The 17,282-nt window shown below is 45.2% G+C and overlaps 1 protein-coding gene across 1 annotated transcript in view; it reads right to left on the bottom strand.

The window, feature by feature from the left end:
* The window catches only part of LOC124779271 (serine/arginine repetitive matrix protein 2), an 874,478-nt gene that overhangs the window by 440,795 nt on the left and 416,401 nt on the right, over positions 1-17,282 (bottom strand). The window lies entirely within an intron of this gene.

Genomic DNA, 17,282 nt, shown 5'->3' with positions numbered 1-17,282 from the left:
ACCATACTTGCTCCGGACACTGCGAGAGGGTTGTACAAGCAATGATCACACGCACGGCACAGCGGACACACCAGGAACCGCGGTGTTGGCCGTCGAATGGCGCTAGCTGCGCAGCATTTGTGCACCGCCGCCGTCAGTGTCAGCCAGTTTGCCGTGGCATACGGAGCTCCATCGCAGTCTTTAACACTGGTAGCATGCCGCGACAGCGTGGACATGTACCGTATGTGCAGTTGACGGACTTTGAGCGAGGGCGTATAGTGGGCATGCGGGAGGCCGGGTGGACGTACCGCCGAATTGCTCAACACGTGGGGCGTGAGGTCTCCACAGTACATCGATGTTGTCGCCAGTGGTCGGCGGAAGGTGCACGTGCCCGTCGACCTGGGACCGGACCGCAGCGACGCACGGATGCACGCCAAGACCGTAGGATCCCACGCAGTGCCGTAGGGGACCGCACCGCCACTTCCCAGCAAATTAGGGACACTGTTGCTCCTGGGGTATCGGCGAGGACCATTCGCAACCGTCTCCATGAAGCCGGGCTACGGTCCCGCACACCGTTAGGCCGTCTTCCGCTCACGCCCCAACATCGTGCAGCCCGCCTCCAGTGGTGTCGCGACAGGCGTGAATGCAGGGACGAATGGAGACGTGTCGTCTTCAGCGATGAGAGTCGCTTCTGCCTTGGTGCCAATGATGGTCGTATGCGTGTTTGGCGCCGTGCAGGTGAGCGCCACAATCAGGACTGCATACGACCGAGGCACACAGGGCCAACACCCGGCATCATGGTGTGGGGAGCGATCTCCTACACTGGCCGTACACCACTGGTGATCGTCGAGGGGACACTGAATAGTGCACGGTACATCCAAACCGTCATCGAACCCATCGTTCTACCATTCCTAGACCGGCAAGGGAACTTGCTGTTCCAACAGGACAATGCACGTCCGCATGTATCCCGTGCCACCCAACGTGCTCTAGAAGGTGTAAGTCAACTACCCTGGCCAGCAAGATCTCCGGATCTGTCCCCCATTGAGCATGTTTGGGACTGGATGAAGCGTCGTCTCACGCGGTCTGCACGTCCAGCACGAACGTTGGTCCAACTGAGGCGCCAGGTGGAAATCGCATGGCAAGCCGTTCCACAGGACTACATCCAGCATCTCTACGATCGTCTCCATGGGAGAATAGCAGCCTGCATTGCTGCGAAAGGTGGATATGCACTGTACTAGTGGCGACATTGTGCATGCTCTGTTGCCTGTGTCTATGTGCCTGTGGTTCTGTCAGTGTGATCATGTGATGTATCTGACCCCAGGCATGCATCAATAAAGTTTCCCCTTCCTGGGACAATGAATTCACGGTGTTCTTATTTCAGTTTCCAGGAGTGTAGATCACATAACAGTCGCTGAGTGCAACCACTTTCCGAATGGAACCTAACCTGATGATAATTTTGTATATTGTCTGAGGACATTTAACATTAATAGCCATATAACTATGACACTCTGTCATTTTAGTATTCAGTTTTCTATTACACATATTGTTTGATTTCACTATCATTACGTTGTAAGGACATGTGCTCATCTTTTATTTTCCACCGTAAGCCTGTTTTTACTAAAAATGACGTGCTCCCACGATTATTTACTGATCCGTTACAAGATGGTGATGATCTGGCATTTCGTGGGAAGCAAATATTTTTCTTAATTTATAGCCAGCTTTGAGCTTGACAACATGTTAAGTGTCCTGCAATATGTATTAAAGACATATCTTTTGAAATTTTACTTGGTCTCAGTGTATGAAATTTTTGCTTTTAGCAAATACTTGAAAATGGCATAGAAGGCCGAGACCGGGGTTGTACTTAAATAAACAACAAAACGGTCAAATGCGGTGTGTTCCTTTAAAAAATATTTCGATGTCTCTAAAGTAAGGTTTCATTGGAAGTCTAGCCAAAGTAGAATTTTGGAACACGTATTATGTTCGAGCATAATGACTTTTCTGGAGACTAGAAATCTACTCTGTAGGAATCAGTATGGGTTTCGAAAAAGACGGTCGTGTGAAACCCAGCTCGCGCTATTCGTCCACGAGGCTCAGAGGGCCATAGACACGGGTTCACAGGTAGATTCCGTGTTTCTTGACTTCCGCAAGGTGTTCGATACAGTTCCCCACAGTCGTTTAATGAACAAAGTAAGAGCATACGGACTATCAGACCAATTGTGTGATTGGATTGAAGAGTTCCTAGATAACAGAACGCAGCATGTCATTCTCAATGGAGAGAAGTCTTCCGAAGTAAGAGTGATTTCAGGTGTGCCGCAGGGGAGTGTCGTAGGACCGTTGCTATTCACAATATACATAAACGACCTTGTGGATTACATCGGAAGTTCACTGAGGCTTTTTGCGGATGATGCTGTGGTATATCGAGAGGTTGTAACATTGGAAAATTGTACTGAAATGCAGGAGGATTTGCAGCGAATTGACGCATGGTGCAGGGAATGGCAATTCAGTCTCAATGTAGACAAGTGTAATGTGCTCCGAATACATAGAAAGGAAGATCCCTTATCATTTAGCTACAATATAGCAGGTCAGCAACTGGAAGCAGTTAATTCCATAAATTATCTAGGAGTACGCATTAGGAGTGATTTAAAATGGAATTATCATATAAAGTTGATCGTCGGTAAAGCAGATGCCAGACTGATGTTCATTGGAAGAATCCTAAGGAAATGCAATCCGAAAACAAAGGAAGTAGGTTACAGTACACTTGTTCGCCCACTGCTTGAATACTGCTCAGCAGTGTGGGATCCGTACCAGATAGGGTTGATAGAAGCGATAGAGAAGATCCAACGGAGAGCAACGCGATTCGTTACAGGATCATTTAGTAATCGCGAAAGCGTTACGGAGATGATAGATAAACTCCAGTGGAAGACTCTGCAGGAGAGACGCTCACTAGCTCGGTACGGGCTTTTGTTGAAGTTTCGAGAACATACCTTCACCGAACAGTCAAGCAGCATATTGCTAGCTGCTACGTATATGTCGTGAAGAGACCATGAGGATAAAATCAGAGAGATTAGAGCCCACACAGAAGCATACCGACAATCCTTCTTTCCACGAACAATACGAGACTGGAATAGAAGGGAGAACCGATAGAGGTACTCAAGGTACCCTCCGCCACGCGCCGTCAGGTGGCTTGCGTAGTATGGATGTAGATGTAGAAAGTAATTTACAGCACTGCATAAAAAGTAGCGAGAAACCATGAGTACATTTCCGACAAACGTTGTTCAATAATAAAAGAAAATCTGTATGTCTTCTATACATGACGTGACAGAGTAAAATGATTTCCAGATTTGAAATAGGTACGGAAAAGTGTGCAACGAAAAATAAAAATCATGTCAGTTATGTACGGTTTACTTGACAGTGTAATATTTCTCTGAACTTTCTTTACAGCTTTCGCGGGTCCTGTCGGACCCCACAGACTGCGGTGTTCACTGTGCGAACCCTCGGCCGCGCACCATGCCTCATCTCCTGGAAGAACTCCAGACAGCCTGGCTGGCCCACCTGCGCCGAGATGGCCGAGGTGTGTGTGTGTGTGTGTGTGTGTGTGTGTGTGTGTGTGTGTTCCGTACACGGTGGATACTCTCCAGACACTGCATGCGAGTAGGTGATCGTAATCGTAATAACGTAACACTACACAACCACAAAACTAGCGCCTAGGGAGTTCGGCAGAGCGTCTTGCGGTCCGCGAGCAGGTGTGGTGAAGGAACTGGCACAGCAAGCAGTTGTTAGGGGCACAGGAGGATTGGTTCCGCATGTTCTGCAGACGGCCAGGTGTGCTTCGCGCCGCGGGGGACCATTACCGGCGCTATAATGAAGGAGCCCTCGCAAAAGGGAAGGGGCGGCGTTTAATTCCCCCCGCGCAGTTGGCCGCAGAGGCGTAGTGCAAGAGTACGCTGAGTGCTTAGAGGCTTAGAGGAAAGGGAAGAAATGAAGACCCTCGTAGCACTCTGTAACGGGATGTGAAGCGTGTAACGCCAGGTGTAACGGGGGAGGGGGCACTTTGACGCACACAGTACATCATGGTCTTACAGGAGCCACGTATTCTGACGTGAGAATTTCCCCGTACATACGCTGTTCTTGAGTCTTATGACAGCTAATAAGATCTTTCTAGTTTTGTCTCTGATCCTACTCGTACGTTGTTGATTCGAATTTAAATTACTTATTATTATGCAGATGGGACCCGCCAGGGTAGCCGAGAGCGCTAACGCGCTGCGTACTGGACTTGGGTAGGCGCGCCGGCCCCGGATCGAATCCGCCCGGCGGATTAATGACGAAGGCCGATGTGCCGGCCAGCCTGGATGTGGTTTTTAGGCAGTTTTCCACATCCCACTGGGTGGATACCGGGCTGATCCCCATGTTCCGCCTCAGTTACACGGTTCGCAGACATCTGAACACATTTGCACTATTCCATCGATTACATTCGACGCAGCCAGTTGGGGTACACTAATTCCGTCCCGGGGGGTACGGGGTGGCGGCAGGAATGGCAGTCGGCCACCCCTTAACCATTAACATGCCAAATCCGACTAACGATGGCTGACCCTACGTCACTGTGGGACAAGGCTCCAGCGACAGATAGATAGAATTATTATGCAGATGAGATAATCGAGAAAAATTATATCAGTTTTCGATATAGCCCACATGTGTAATGCTCGCATTCCACAGCTCCGTAGTGCATGGATATCTGCTGTGAATGCACCCATTCGGCGACCGCGGTTTGCACCTCTCCATCGGTTCTGAAATGTTTGCTTTCCAGCGCTTCTATGAAAGTCACTCGGGGCGACTAATGTGGTTGTTCGAGACGTTCAGATTTCATAGAACGTGTTGATACGGTTGAAGAGGTAGTATGGAGAAGAACATCGTCGTGTTGCAATGAAACACTAGTAGTCGCAAGTCTTCGGTGTTTACTCCTGACAGCCGGCCGCGGTGGCCGAACTGTCCTAGGCACTTCAGTCGGGAACCGTGCGTCTGCTACGGATGCAGGTTCGAATCCTGCCTCGGGCATGATTGTGTGTGATGTCCTTAGGTTAGTTAGGTTTAAGCAGTTCTAAATTCTAGGGGACTGATGACCTCAGATGTTAAGTCCCATAGTGCTCAGAGCCATTTTTGAAGAACTGTTTGTCAGACGATAATATCATATCCACACGTTATTTAAACTACCTCACGGTATCTGTCATGAACCAGAACTCAGAAAAAATTAGTATATGGGTGCAACACTTTACCTTTTTCTCCCTAAATGATGTAAAACAATTTTACTTGTTGCCAGTTACCATGAAGTGTTGCCCATGAACTGGTAATCGGTTACTACGTGCTCTGTATGTATTTACACAACTTTGTTTTAACCATGAGATGTACCACTTTCGTAGTATTAGATTGACAACATGGCATTTCCACAAAATGTCAAAACAATAAAACAAAATAAATAAAAAAGCAACCTACAAGTAAGTTAAAAGCTCTTCTCTAATGGTATTACTCACAGGAGTGTATGGCCAACTACACTCCTGCATAGGAGAGTACCAAGCTGGATTCAGGAAGTCAAGTCACTTGCAGAACTGATATCGAACCTCAAAAATCGTCCTCACATAGAAGAACTTAAGAGCCTCGCCTTACATAGATATCTTCGGCGACCTTCGAAAGCAGTACGACGTGATACACAGACATCCTCTCTTTCAGATACTAACTAGGATTAGACAAAAAGACGATGAGTGCTGATTTTGCGTGTAACATTTGTCGATGCCACTATGGATGCAGTCCATTAGGACATGTTTTTATAAAACAGATCTGAAAATGATCGTTATAGACGGAAACCGGTAGTATGATGACAAAAAGTTTGTGACCATACACGTAAAATAAAGGAAACTTAAGACGGTGAGTTTTGTGAAAGCCACGCTTACCAATACGACGCCAGCCGCGGTGGCCGAGCGGTTCTAGGCGCTTCAGTCCGGAACCGCGCGACTGCTACGGATGCAGGTTCGAATCCTGCCTCGGGCATGGATGTGTGTGATGTCCTTAGGTTCGTTAGGTTTAAGTAGTTCTAAGTTCTAGGGGACTGATGACCTCAGATGTTAAGTCCCATAGTGCTCAGAGCAATTTGAATTTGTACCAATACGACATTCAAATTAAAATTCAGAAGAGAACTGTCAAAGAAACCAGCTGCAAAACAAAGAGATGGTCTACACCCCGTTCACTTCCTCTGTCTGCTAAAAAAGGTTATTCGTGAATGGACACGACTTTGCACTGAGAATCTGTTACAAAAAGTACAAGCTCGTAGTCTTCGCAAATAACCGTACAGTTTCAGCATATAACCAGTAACGTCTTACCCCACAACCAAGGTACCTTCAAGAATTGAAACTCCCATGTATAAAACATCTGAGAACATCCGATCACTTCGAAATGTTTTGGGTACTTTCGCACTTAAAACCTTTGTGGATGACTACACAAAACCTAAATTATGTTGGTTTTTAATTGTTTTATATTATTCGTCCATGGACTAATGAAACAGTAAAAACCAAAACTAGATGTCGCTAAGTGTTCTCATTACGAAATACTGGATGACTACAATTTGCGTAATTTAAGCTCCGTTTTATGAAAATCGGGTTTTCACGCATCTGAATGTCTATGACGTCAGACCTGAATCGTGTGTCGTACAACGAACAGGTTTTGTATGTACATTCAGTGGTATCTTTGGAACTTATCGGAAAAATGTGTTGCGAATAGCGTAAGCAGTGAATCAGTAATAAATGAAAAAGTCATGTCTGAAGCAGATGCTGTTTCGCATGAACAGCGGAAATGTAGTACGCGATAAACTTTATCCTTTTCATTATTTTGTGGGAATTGTCAGCAAGAAAAAGTTTCGAAAAGGTTTAAACTTATGCGTTAAGTTTCTTACACGACACTGAGTGGTCTCACTCTCAAATGCTGGATGACTATACTCTCGGTATTACGCGTCATGAGTTATGCTGGCTGAAGACATATACACGGTTTCTGACTACGAGCTTGTGCTGGAAAGTAATGTCTCCCAGTTTTTTACGTCTAAACTCTTGAAGCTTTTTAAATAAAACATAATTTATTAACGCTCTACATCTTTATTCTTCATATCCACATATTGATTTCCCAATATAGTTATCATGGCGACTAACACATTTCTCCCAACGAGAGACCTGTTAATTGACATCGATATTGTAGAATGTTTGCTTTTGTTGACGAAGCTGCAACCCCATCTCTGCTTGTACCGCTTCATCACCGTAAAACTGAAGTCCTCGAAGACGTTCTCCATGTTTTGGAAACGGATGAAAATCGGACTGGGCCAAGTCGGAACTGTATGGAGGCTCCGAAAGCCCACATCGGTGATCTTTCCGTGAATGGTTCGCACGCTGACACTTGTTGATGGTTGTTGTTGTTGTTGTTGTTGTTGTGGTCTTCAGTCCTGAGACTGGTTTGATGCAGCTCTCCATGCTACTCTATCCTGTGCAGGCTTTTTCATCTCCCAGTACCTACTGCAACCTACATCCTTCTGAATCTGCTTAGTGTATTCATCTCTTGGTCTCCCTCTATGATTTTTACCCTCCACACCGCCCTCCAATACTAAATTGGTGATCCCTTGATGCCTCAGAACATGTCCTACCAACCGATCCCTTCTTCTGGTCAAGTTGTGCCACAAACTTCTCTTCTCCCCAATCCTATTCAGTACTTCCTCATTAGTTATGTGATCTACCCATCTAATCTTCAGCATTCTTCTGTAGCACCACATTTCAAAAGCTTCTATTCTCTTCTTGTCCAAACTAGTTATCGTCCATGTTTCACTTCCATACATGGCTACACTCCACACAAATACTTTCAGAAATAACTTCCTGACACTTAAATCTATACTCGATGTTAACAAATTTCTCTTCTTCAGAAACGCTTTCCTTGCCATTGCCAGTCTAGATTTTATATCCTCTCTACTGCGTCCATCATCAGTTATTTTGCTGCCCAAATAGCAAAACTCCTTTACTACTTTAAGTGTCTCATTTCCTAATCTAATGCCCTCAGCATCACCCGACTTAACTCGACTACATTCCATTATCCTCGTTTTGCTTTTATTGATGTTCATCTTATATCCTCCCTTCAAGACACCATCCATTCCGTTCAACTGCTCTTGCAAGTCATTTGCTGTCTCTGACAGAATTACAATGTCATCGGCGAACCTCAAAGTTTTTATTTCTTCTCCATGAATTTTTCTTTTGTTTCCTTTACTGCTTGCTCAATATACAGATTGAACAACATCGGGGAGAGGCTACAACCCTGTCTTACTCCCTTCCCAACCACTGCTTCCCTTTCATGTCCCTCGACTCTTATAACTGCCATCTGGTTTCTGTACAAATTGTAAATAGCCTTTCGCTCCCTGTATTTTACCCCTGCCACCTTTAGAATTTGAAAGAGAGTATTCCAGTCAACATTGTCAAAAGCTTTCTCTAAGTCTACAAATGCTAGAAACGTAGGTTTGCCTTTCCTTAATCTTTCTTCTAAGATAAGTCGTAAGGTCAGTATTGCCTCACGTGTTCCAACATTTCTACGGAATCCAAACTGATCTTCCCCGAGGTCGGCTTCTACCAGTTTTTCCATTCGTCTGTAAAGAATTCGCGTTAGTATTTTGCAGCTGTGACTTATTAAACTGATAGTTCAGTAATTTTCACATCTGTCAACACCTGCTTTTACATTTGTCCTCTAGCCATCCCTGCTTAGCCATTTTGCACTTCCTGTCGATCTCATTTTTGAGACGTTTGTATTCCTTTTTGCCTGTTTCACTTACTGCATTTTTATATTTTCTCCTTTCATCAATTAAATTCAATATTTCTTCTGTTACCCAAGGATTTCTACTAGCCCTCGTCTTTTTACCTACTTGATCCTCTGCTGCCTTCACTACTTCATCCCTCAAAGCTACCCATTCTTCTTCTACTGTATTTATTTCCCCCATTCCTGTCAATTGCTCCCTTATGCTCTCCCTGAATCTCTGTACAACCTCTGGTTCTTTTAGTTTATCCAGGTCCCATCTCCTTAAATTCCCACCTTTTTGCAGTTTCTTCAGTTTTAATCTACAGGTCATAACCAATAGATTGTGGTCAGAGTCCACATCTGCCCCTGGAAATGTCTTACAATTTAAAACCTGGTTCCTAAATCTCTGTCTTACCTTTATATAATCTATCTGATACCTTTTAGTATCTCCAGGGTTCTTCCATGTATACAACCTTCTTTCATGATTCTTAAACCAAGTGTTAGTTATGATTATGTTGTGCTCTGTGCAAAATTCGACCAGGCGGCTTCCTCTTTCATTTCTGTCCCCCAATCCATATTCACCTACTATGTTTCCTTCTCTCCCTTTTCCTACACTCGAATTCCAGTCACCCATGACTATTAAATTTTCGTCTCCCTTCACAATCTGAATAATTTCTTTTATTTCATCATACATTTCTTCAATTTCTTCGTCATCTGCAGAGCTAGTTGGCATATAAACTTGTACTACTGTAGTAGGCGTGGGCTTCGTATCTATCTTTGCCACAATAATGCGTTCACTATGCTGTTTGTAGTAGCTTACCCGCATTCCTATTTTCCTATTCATTACTAAACCTACTCCTGCATTACCCCTATTTGATTTTGTGTTTATAACCCTGTAGTCGCCTGACCAGAAGTCTTGTTCCTCCTGCCACCGAACTTCACTAATTCCCACTATATCTAACTTCAGCCTATCCATTTCCCTTTTTAAATTTTCTAACCTACCTGCCCGATCAAGGGTTCTGACATTCCACGCTCCGATCCGTAGAACGCCAGTTTTCTTTCTCCTGATAACGACATCCTCTTGAGTAGTCCCCGCCCGGAGATCCGAATGGGGGACTATTTTACCTCCGGAATATTTTACCCAAGAGGACGCCATCATCATGTAATCATACAGTAAAGCTGCATGCCCTCGGGAAAAATTACGGCTGTAGTTTCCCCTTGCTTTCAGCCGTTCGCAGTACCAGCACAGCTAGGCCGTTTTGGTTATTGTTACAAGGCCAGATTAGTCAATCATCCAGACTGTTGCCCTTGTAACTACTGAAAAGGCTGCTGCCCCTCTTCAGGAACCACACGTTTGTCTGGCCTCTCAACAGATACCCCTCCGTTGTGGTTGCACCTACGATACGGCTATCTGTATCGCTGAGGCACGCAAGCCTCCCCACCAACGGCAAGGTCCATGGTTCATGGGTCCAGCATTGAAATCTGCAGCAATTTGCGGAAGGGTTGCACTTGTGTCACGCTGAACGATTCTCTTCAGCTGTCGTTGGTCCCGTTCTTGCAGGATCTGTTTTTCCTACGCCGCAGCGATGTCTGAGATTTGATGTATTACCAGATTCCTGGCACTCACGGTACACTCGTGAAATGATCGTACGGGAAAATTCCCACTTCATCGCTACCTCGGAGATTCTGTGTCCCATCGCTCGTGCGCCGACTGTAACACCAAGTTCAAACTCACTTAAATCTTGTACCAGCAGTAACCGATCTAAGAACTACGCCAGACACTTGCTATCTTACATAGACGTTGCCGACCGCAGCGCCGTATTCTGCCTGTTTACATACCTCTCTATTTGAATAGTCATGCCTAAACCAGTTTCTTTGGCGCGTCAGTGTAAATTTATGAAGTACTGAAAATAAAGTTTTTGGTCCCATGGAAGGCGTTAGATAGGGAACCTGCAACTGTGGCTGGGTTACCGTTTTCGCAGTTTAGTACTGTAGCGTGTAAAAGAAGCTACAGTACTTAGCGACCCTCCTCCGTCAGCCACATATGAGACGGCGCAAGACGCGCCGTAAGCAGCGTTCTGGCGCGGGCTCGGCCAGGGCGGTGACTTTCACTGTGTAACAGTACCGGCTGGGGAGAGAGGAGAGCGGTCGGCGGCGCCTGCGGAAGACCTGGAGCTCACAATGACTCCGCAGGGCGCCTGCGACCACGAGAAAGACGGCCCCCGCAACGGGACCCGCGCAGACAGGGGCCGCTGCGGCAATTAAGCAGAGCCCGGCTGCTGCCAGCTAAAGGAAGGAGGCGCTCAAAGGATGGCCGCCAAAGCCGGAGTCGCGTTGCTCTTGGCGTTTTCGGCAATGGCGCCGGCACGAGAACCACTGCCGAGTGTTGCATATTCACAGAGTGTAGACACCTAAGGGCACGACACCCCGACTGCGACAGAAGGTGGAGGATACTCCAAGAGAGGCCATTCTGCCTCTGACGCTTCGTACCAGGAATTAGATATAGGAAAGTAAACAAAGACACACAGGAATTAAAGACATTAGTTGCCCGTGGGTACGGATTTACATCAATCGGGCAGAGTTAAAAGTTTTTGTCGGACTAGAATTGGATCCGGAGTCCCATGCTTACTAGGCAGACGCACTGAACACTCACGCTTCCTGCCAGACTCAAATTCTCAACTTATACGACACGCTACTGATGTAGTGCCTCATTACTCGCAGCTTATCACCAATTCCCATTGTGATTACTGCGTCCAGACGGCGCAATGGTCGGTGCAGGAGATCTGTGTTCGAGTCCCAGTCCGCCTGTAAAATGACCTTTTTTTAAATAATATTAATAATATTTATATATGTGTTTGGAGAGAGAGAGTTTGATTTTTGAGTGAGATTATTACTTTAAGTCGTAACTGGTACATGAATTTTGGTTGCTGCCTCCTTTAATGATCAGCTTTTGCACCAGTTGTTGACGTATTGCAATTTGGAGGAAGTTAACGTTCTTTAGGTTTAAAATACGACTCTGTTAGTTACTTGGCCGTATTGCGGATAGCTTTGAGCCCAAGTTTTCGTAGCTTTTCATACCTAAGGGACCACTGTTGTTAATAAAATCAAACAGCAATCTGCTTCCTTCAAACTACACGCCCTGCTACATCAAAATTGGTCAGTGGAGTTCAGCACCATAGTATTGTACAAGAACATAAGCCAATTACTGTAATTAAGAAATTATGACAGGTTGTTACTTATTGAATGAAAACTATAGAGAATGCATTTCTTTTCCTGTATTTTAGTGAACTTTGTACACTTACAATTCTGTCAATTAATAGACGGCAACGACAATGAAGTTCACCTCCTTTTCCAAAAACAAAATATTTCTATTCTTCACTTCCAGAAAATTTGTATACATAAATGTTTGGCAACTGTTACACACACTTTACTCGGTTTTATCTCTAAATGTAACAATACGTTCTGAGCGACGGCATATCAACACGTCCTCTTTCCACAAGATACAGATTAACAGTGTTTTTTTTTTAAATAAAATCAATTGTCTTTTTCTTTTTGAGTCCATGCTCGAAGATTCTCTAATACTATCATTGCGAGGATTGCGCGCTGTTGAGTTTCTTGCTGTCCAGCTGCGCTTCACTTCACTTCAAGTACTTTTTGAATCACATTTACATTTTCGGTATTTACATACGTTACTGACTTTCTCAGAATAAAATCAGGCACAAATTAGTTAAAGAAAAAAAAAAGCAGTGAGGCACACATAACATTACACGCCACCAATTTTCAACTTGCCCCATTGATAAAAAACAATGCCCACTAGCAGCGAATTTAATTCCTTTGTGTCTGGATTCATAGCGGCTGGAGAGCCAACATGGTATCTGTCAGAAAGAACAGGCACTACATACAAAATAAGCCAAATTATTTTGCCTTTGTAGATATGGAGAAGGCATTTGTTAATCCTGCACAGAACGAAGATCAGCATCGGTTGTAATGTCACTTGTCTTTTTCATTGCATTGCAGTTGTAGATTTCAACGGCGGTGCAGCTTTCAGCAGTGCGCTGTAAGTAGTCGAGTAGACTACTGATGACACCTGCACTGTAACTTGAAATCTACATCTGCAATTAAAAAAAATGACATTACGACTCAGGTTGACCTTCTTTCTGTCCTGGATTACACCACGGTCCAGGGGCACAATCATTCTTGTGGAATCGAAGAAGATGTCATTGATAATGTTATCTGGCAAGAGATATTGAAAGTGCTGAAGGAGGCAGGTCTAAAGTACAAAGCAACGGAGGTGATACTCAGCTTCTATAAGAACGAAATGGAGGCGATTAGAAATTTTCGTCAGGAACAAGAAGCAAAAATTAGAAAAGGTATGAGACAAGTATGTGTTCGTTTTATATTCAGTGCACAAATCTAGGAAGCTACAGATCAAATTAGCCGCCGAAAATATCACTGAAGTGACAACTGTCACACATTCGTATTGGCAAAATGTCAATACCAATAAAATTGATTTACGATACATAAGAAACCAATTTTGTAACTGATGCTACATTAGGAGCAGAACCATCAGACCCCCAAATGCAATAATCTTTAACAGTTGTCCTTCTGCGATGCTGAGGTATTGACATCCATTGTGCGCGTGAGAAAGAGCACACTTACGGAACTAGATGTAGCGGATAACATTATTTGACGAAGTAGCTTGTCAACTAGCTAGTAATGCTGATTAAAATACACGTTTAAAACAGGACAGGCCGGTCGGTGTGGCCGAGCGGTTCTAGGCGCAGATTCGAATCCTGCCTCGGGCATGGATATGTGTGATGTCCTTAGGTCAGTTAGGTTTAAGTAGTTCTAAGTTCTAGGGGACTGATGACCTCAGATGTTAAATCCCATAGTGCTCAGAGCCATCTGAACCATTTTAAAACAGGACACTGAGAAAGTTCAAACAAAAGCAGGTCGTTTTAAGCGAGTTGGATTGGCAATCAATATCGTTGGAAGTAGGAGAGAGAGAGGGTTTGCTGTTGTGTCACTATCGTTAGCGAATCGTCACGCTCCCATTTCTTTGAAAAACCGCTGTGCCCGCAAAAATCTCATTGAAGATATTTTGTTCTGCAGTACACTTGTCGCTTTCGTACCAATGTTCCAGGCAGCAGAGTTTATGTTCAATTTATTTGCAATTCATTTTGAAGAGTTTTATGGCTTTATTTTCAGGCACCTAGGGAAAGTTGTTGAGATGAAATACTTCGGCAAGTACATCTTGTTCATGAACCACAACATCCACCCGTTTACGGTCTACGTTAGGGGTTGCTATAGCAAAGCATTCTCCGGTCTGCGTCGGAGAATAATGAGATACAGCAGCAAGGATTACTTAGGGATGTATTTCGTTTTAATAATTTCCGTATGTGTCTGCAAGTAAGCCATAAAACGCTTTGAAACTTATTGGTCATAAAGTAAACAATAAACACAGCCTAGCGTAAAGGTTGTATGAATGTAGCAAGTATGCCGGCCGGGGTGGACGAGCGGTTCTAGGCGCTACAGTCCGGAACCGCGAGACCGCTGCGGTCGCAGGTTCGAATCCTGCCGCGGGCATGGATGTGTGTGATGTCCTTAGGTTAGTTAGGTTTAAGTAGTTCTAAGTTCTAGGGGACTGATGACCTCAGAAGTTAAGTCCCATAGTGCTCAGAGCCATTTTTTTCTTTTTAGCAAGTATGCCTCAAAACAAAATAATTTACAGCCGAAGTTCCCATCACCCACAGTCAAGGAAACGGCAAGATCAATGAAGGTATTTTCCAGATCGGCGATCGCCGGTGGCTGCAAGCTTTTCAGCAACTCGTTTGTAAGCCGGCACAGGTTGAGTCGCAGGGCAGGTTCCGAGCGAGGGGATTGGCGCTCCAGTTGGCCATTAATCAGAGGAGGCGTGGCCAGCGGGCGCCGTGGCCATGGCGGGAAGGCGACCAGCAATTACCGGCGGCTGGACTGGTCCGGGACGCAGTGGCCGGTGTCAAGCCGGGTCGTGACTGCGACTCGATCCAGTCACCCACTTACAGTTCGCTTTCGCTGCCCGCCAGCGGCGAGAGGATGCGCCAAGCCGCGGCCGAATATTGCGACCACACTTTCCACGTCGTTTGTTTCTCTACGAAGTATACTGGTTGTTTGACAACTATCAATACAAACGAAAGGGGAGAGGACGATTAAAGAAGTAAATAATCCAAAGAAAAGTGGATCCAGAAACCGATGGTTTCCCCAATACAATATACGCACACGTGCAGTAGTCACGCCAAAACGAGGTGCATTCAAGTTCTAAGGCCTCCGATTTTTTTTCTCCGGACTGGAAAGAGATAGAAACATGCGCATTGTTTTAAAATTAGGCCTCGTTCATTGTCAGTACGTCCCAGAGATGGTAGCACCGTACGGCAGATGGAATTTTACCGCCAGCGGCGAGAATGAGAACTGTTTTAAATACTTAAAATGGCGACTTTTTCCTTACTTGAACAGCGTGCAGTCATTCGTTTACTGAATTTGCGTGGTGTGAAACCAATTGAAATTCATCGACAGTTGAAGGAGACATGTGGTGATGGAGTTATGGATGTGTCGAAAGTGCGTTCGTGGGTGCGACAGTTTAATGAAGGCAGAACATCGTGTAACAACAAACCGAAACAACCTCGGGCTCGCACAAGCCGGTCTGACGACATGATCGAGAAAGTGGAGAGAATTGTTTTGGGGGATCGCCGAACGACTGTTGAACAGATCGCCTCCAGAGTTGGTATTTCTGTGGGTTCTGTGCACACAATCCTGCATGACGACCTTAAAATGCGAAAAGTGTCATCCAGGTGGGTGCCACGAATGCTGACGGACGACCACATGGCTCCCCGTGTGGCATGTTGCCAAGCAATGTTGACGCGCAACTACAGCGTGAATGGGACTTTCTTTTCGTCGGTTGTGACAATGGATGAGACGTGGATGCCATTTTTCAATCCAGAAACGAAGCGCCAGTCAGCTCAATGGAATCACACAGATTCACCACCACCAAAAAAATTTCGGGTAACCGCCAGTGCTGAAAAAATGATGGTGTCCATGTTCTGGGACAGCGAGGGCGTAATCCTTACCCATTGCGTTCCAAAGGGCACTACGGTAACAGGTGCATCCTACGAAAATGTTTTGAAGAACAAATTCCTACCTGCACTGCAACAAAAACGTCCGGGAAGGGCTGCGCGTGTGCTGTTTCACCAAGACAACGCACCCGCACATCAAGCTAACGTTACGCAACAGTTTCTTCGTGATAACAACTTTGAAGTGATTTCTCATGCTCCCTACTCACCTGACCTGGCTCCTAGTGACTTTTGGCTTTTTCCAACAATGAAAGACACTCTCCGTGGCCGCACATTCACCAGCCGTGCTGCTATTGCCTCAGCGATTTTCCAGTGGTCAAAACAGACTCCTAAAGAAGCCTTCGCCGCTGCCATGGAATCATGGCGTCAGCGTTGTGAAAAATGTGTACGTCTGCAGGGCGATTACGTCGAGAAGTAACGCCAGTTTCATCGATTTCGGGTGAGTAGTTCATTAGAAAAAAAATCGGAGGCATTAGAACTTGAATGCACCTCGTATTACAGCAGTGTTAATGTCTAAAACTGTCCTCCTCCGGTAGCTGAATAAAGATGCAATTCAGTTTCATAACCCATTAATAGTCGAAGAAGGCGCATGAAGGAGAGCGAATGGAAGGGCTAGAAGGGGACATGGGAGGCCTTTAAAATAAAATTAAAAAAAAAGTGGTCAGCGGGACAGAATGTCAATCCTAAGGGCCCGGGTTCAATTCCCGGCTGGGTAGGAGATTTTCAGGGCTCAGGGACTGGGTGTTGTGCTGTCCTAATCATCCTCGTTTCATCCCCATCGACGCGCAAGTCGACGAAGTGGCGTCAAATCTAAAGACTTGCACCAGGCGAACGGTCTACGCGACGGGACGTCCTAGTCACACGACATTTACATTTATTTATGTCTAAAACTACGTTTGTGATGAAAGGGTTCGTATGAGGTGCGTGGATGGTGGAGCACCGGCACACTTTAATTTCGCTCTTTATACTCATGAAGTAATGAGTGCTATCGACAGGGGATGTCAAATTGATTCCATATTTTTAGATTTCCAGAAGGCTTTCGACACCGTTCCTCACAAGCGTCTTCTAACCAAACTGCGTGCCTACGGATTATCGCCTCAGTAGTGCGACTGGATTCGTGATTTTCCTGTCAGAAACGTCACAGTTCGTAGTAATAGACGGAAAGTCATCGAGTAAAACGGAAGTAATATCCGGCGTTCCCCAAGGAAGTGTTATAGGTCCTCTATTGTTCCTCATCTGCCGGGTGATCAAAAAGTCATTATAAATTTGAAAACTTAATAAACCACGGAATAATGTAGATAGAGAGGTAAAAATTGACACACATGCTTGGAACGACATGGGGTTGTATTAGAACAAAAAAAAAAAAAAAACCAAAGTGTTGCTAGACGAGTGAAA

Source organism: Schistocerca piceifrons, chromosome 1 (genome assembly GCF_021461385.2).
Source record: "Schistocerca piceifrons isolate TAMUIC-IGC-003096 chromosome 1, iqSchPice1.1, whole genome shotgun sequence".
In the NCBI taxonomy this organism is placed as follows: Eukaryota; Metazoa; Arthropoda; class Insecta; order Orthoptera; family Acrididae; genus Schistocerca; species Schistocerca piceifrons.
The sequence above is the reverse complement of the archived record's forward strand: the minus strand, read 5'-3'. Positions and strand labels throughout refer to the sequence as shown.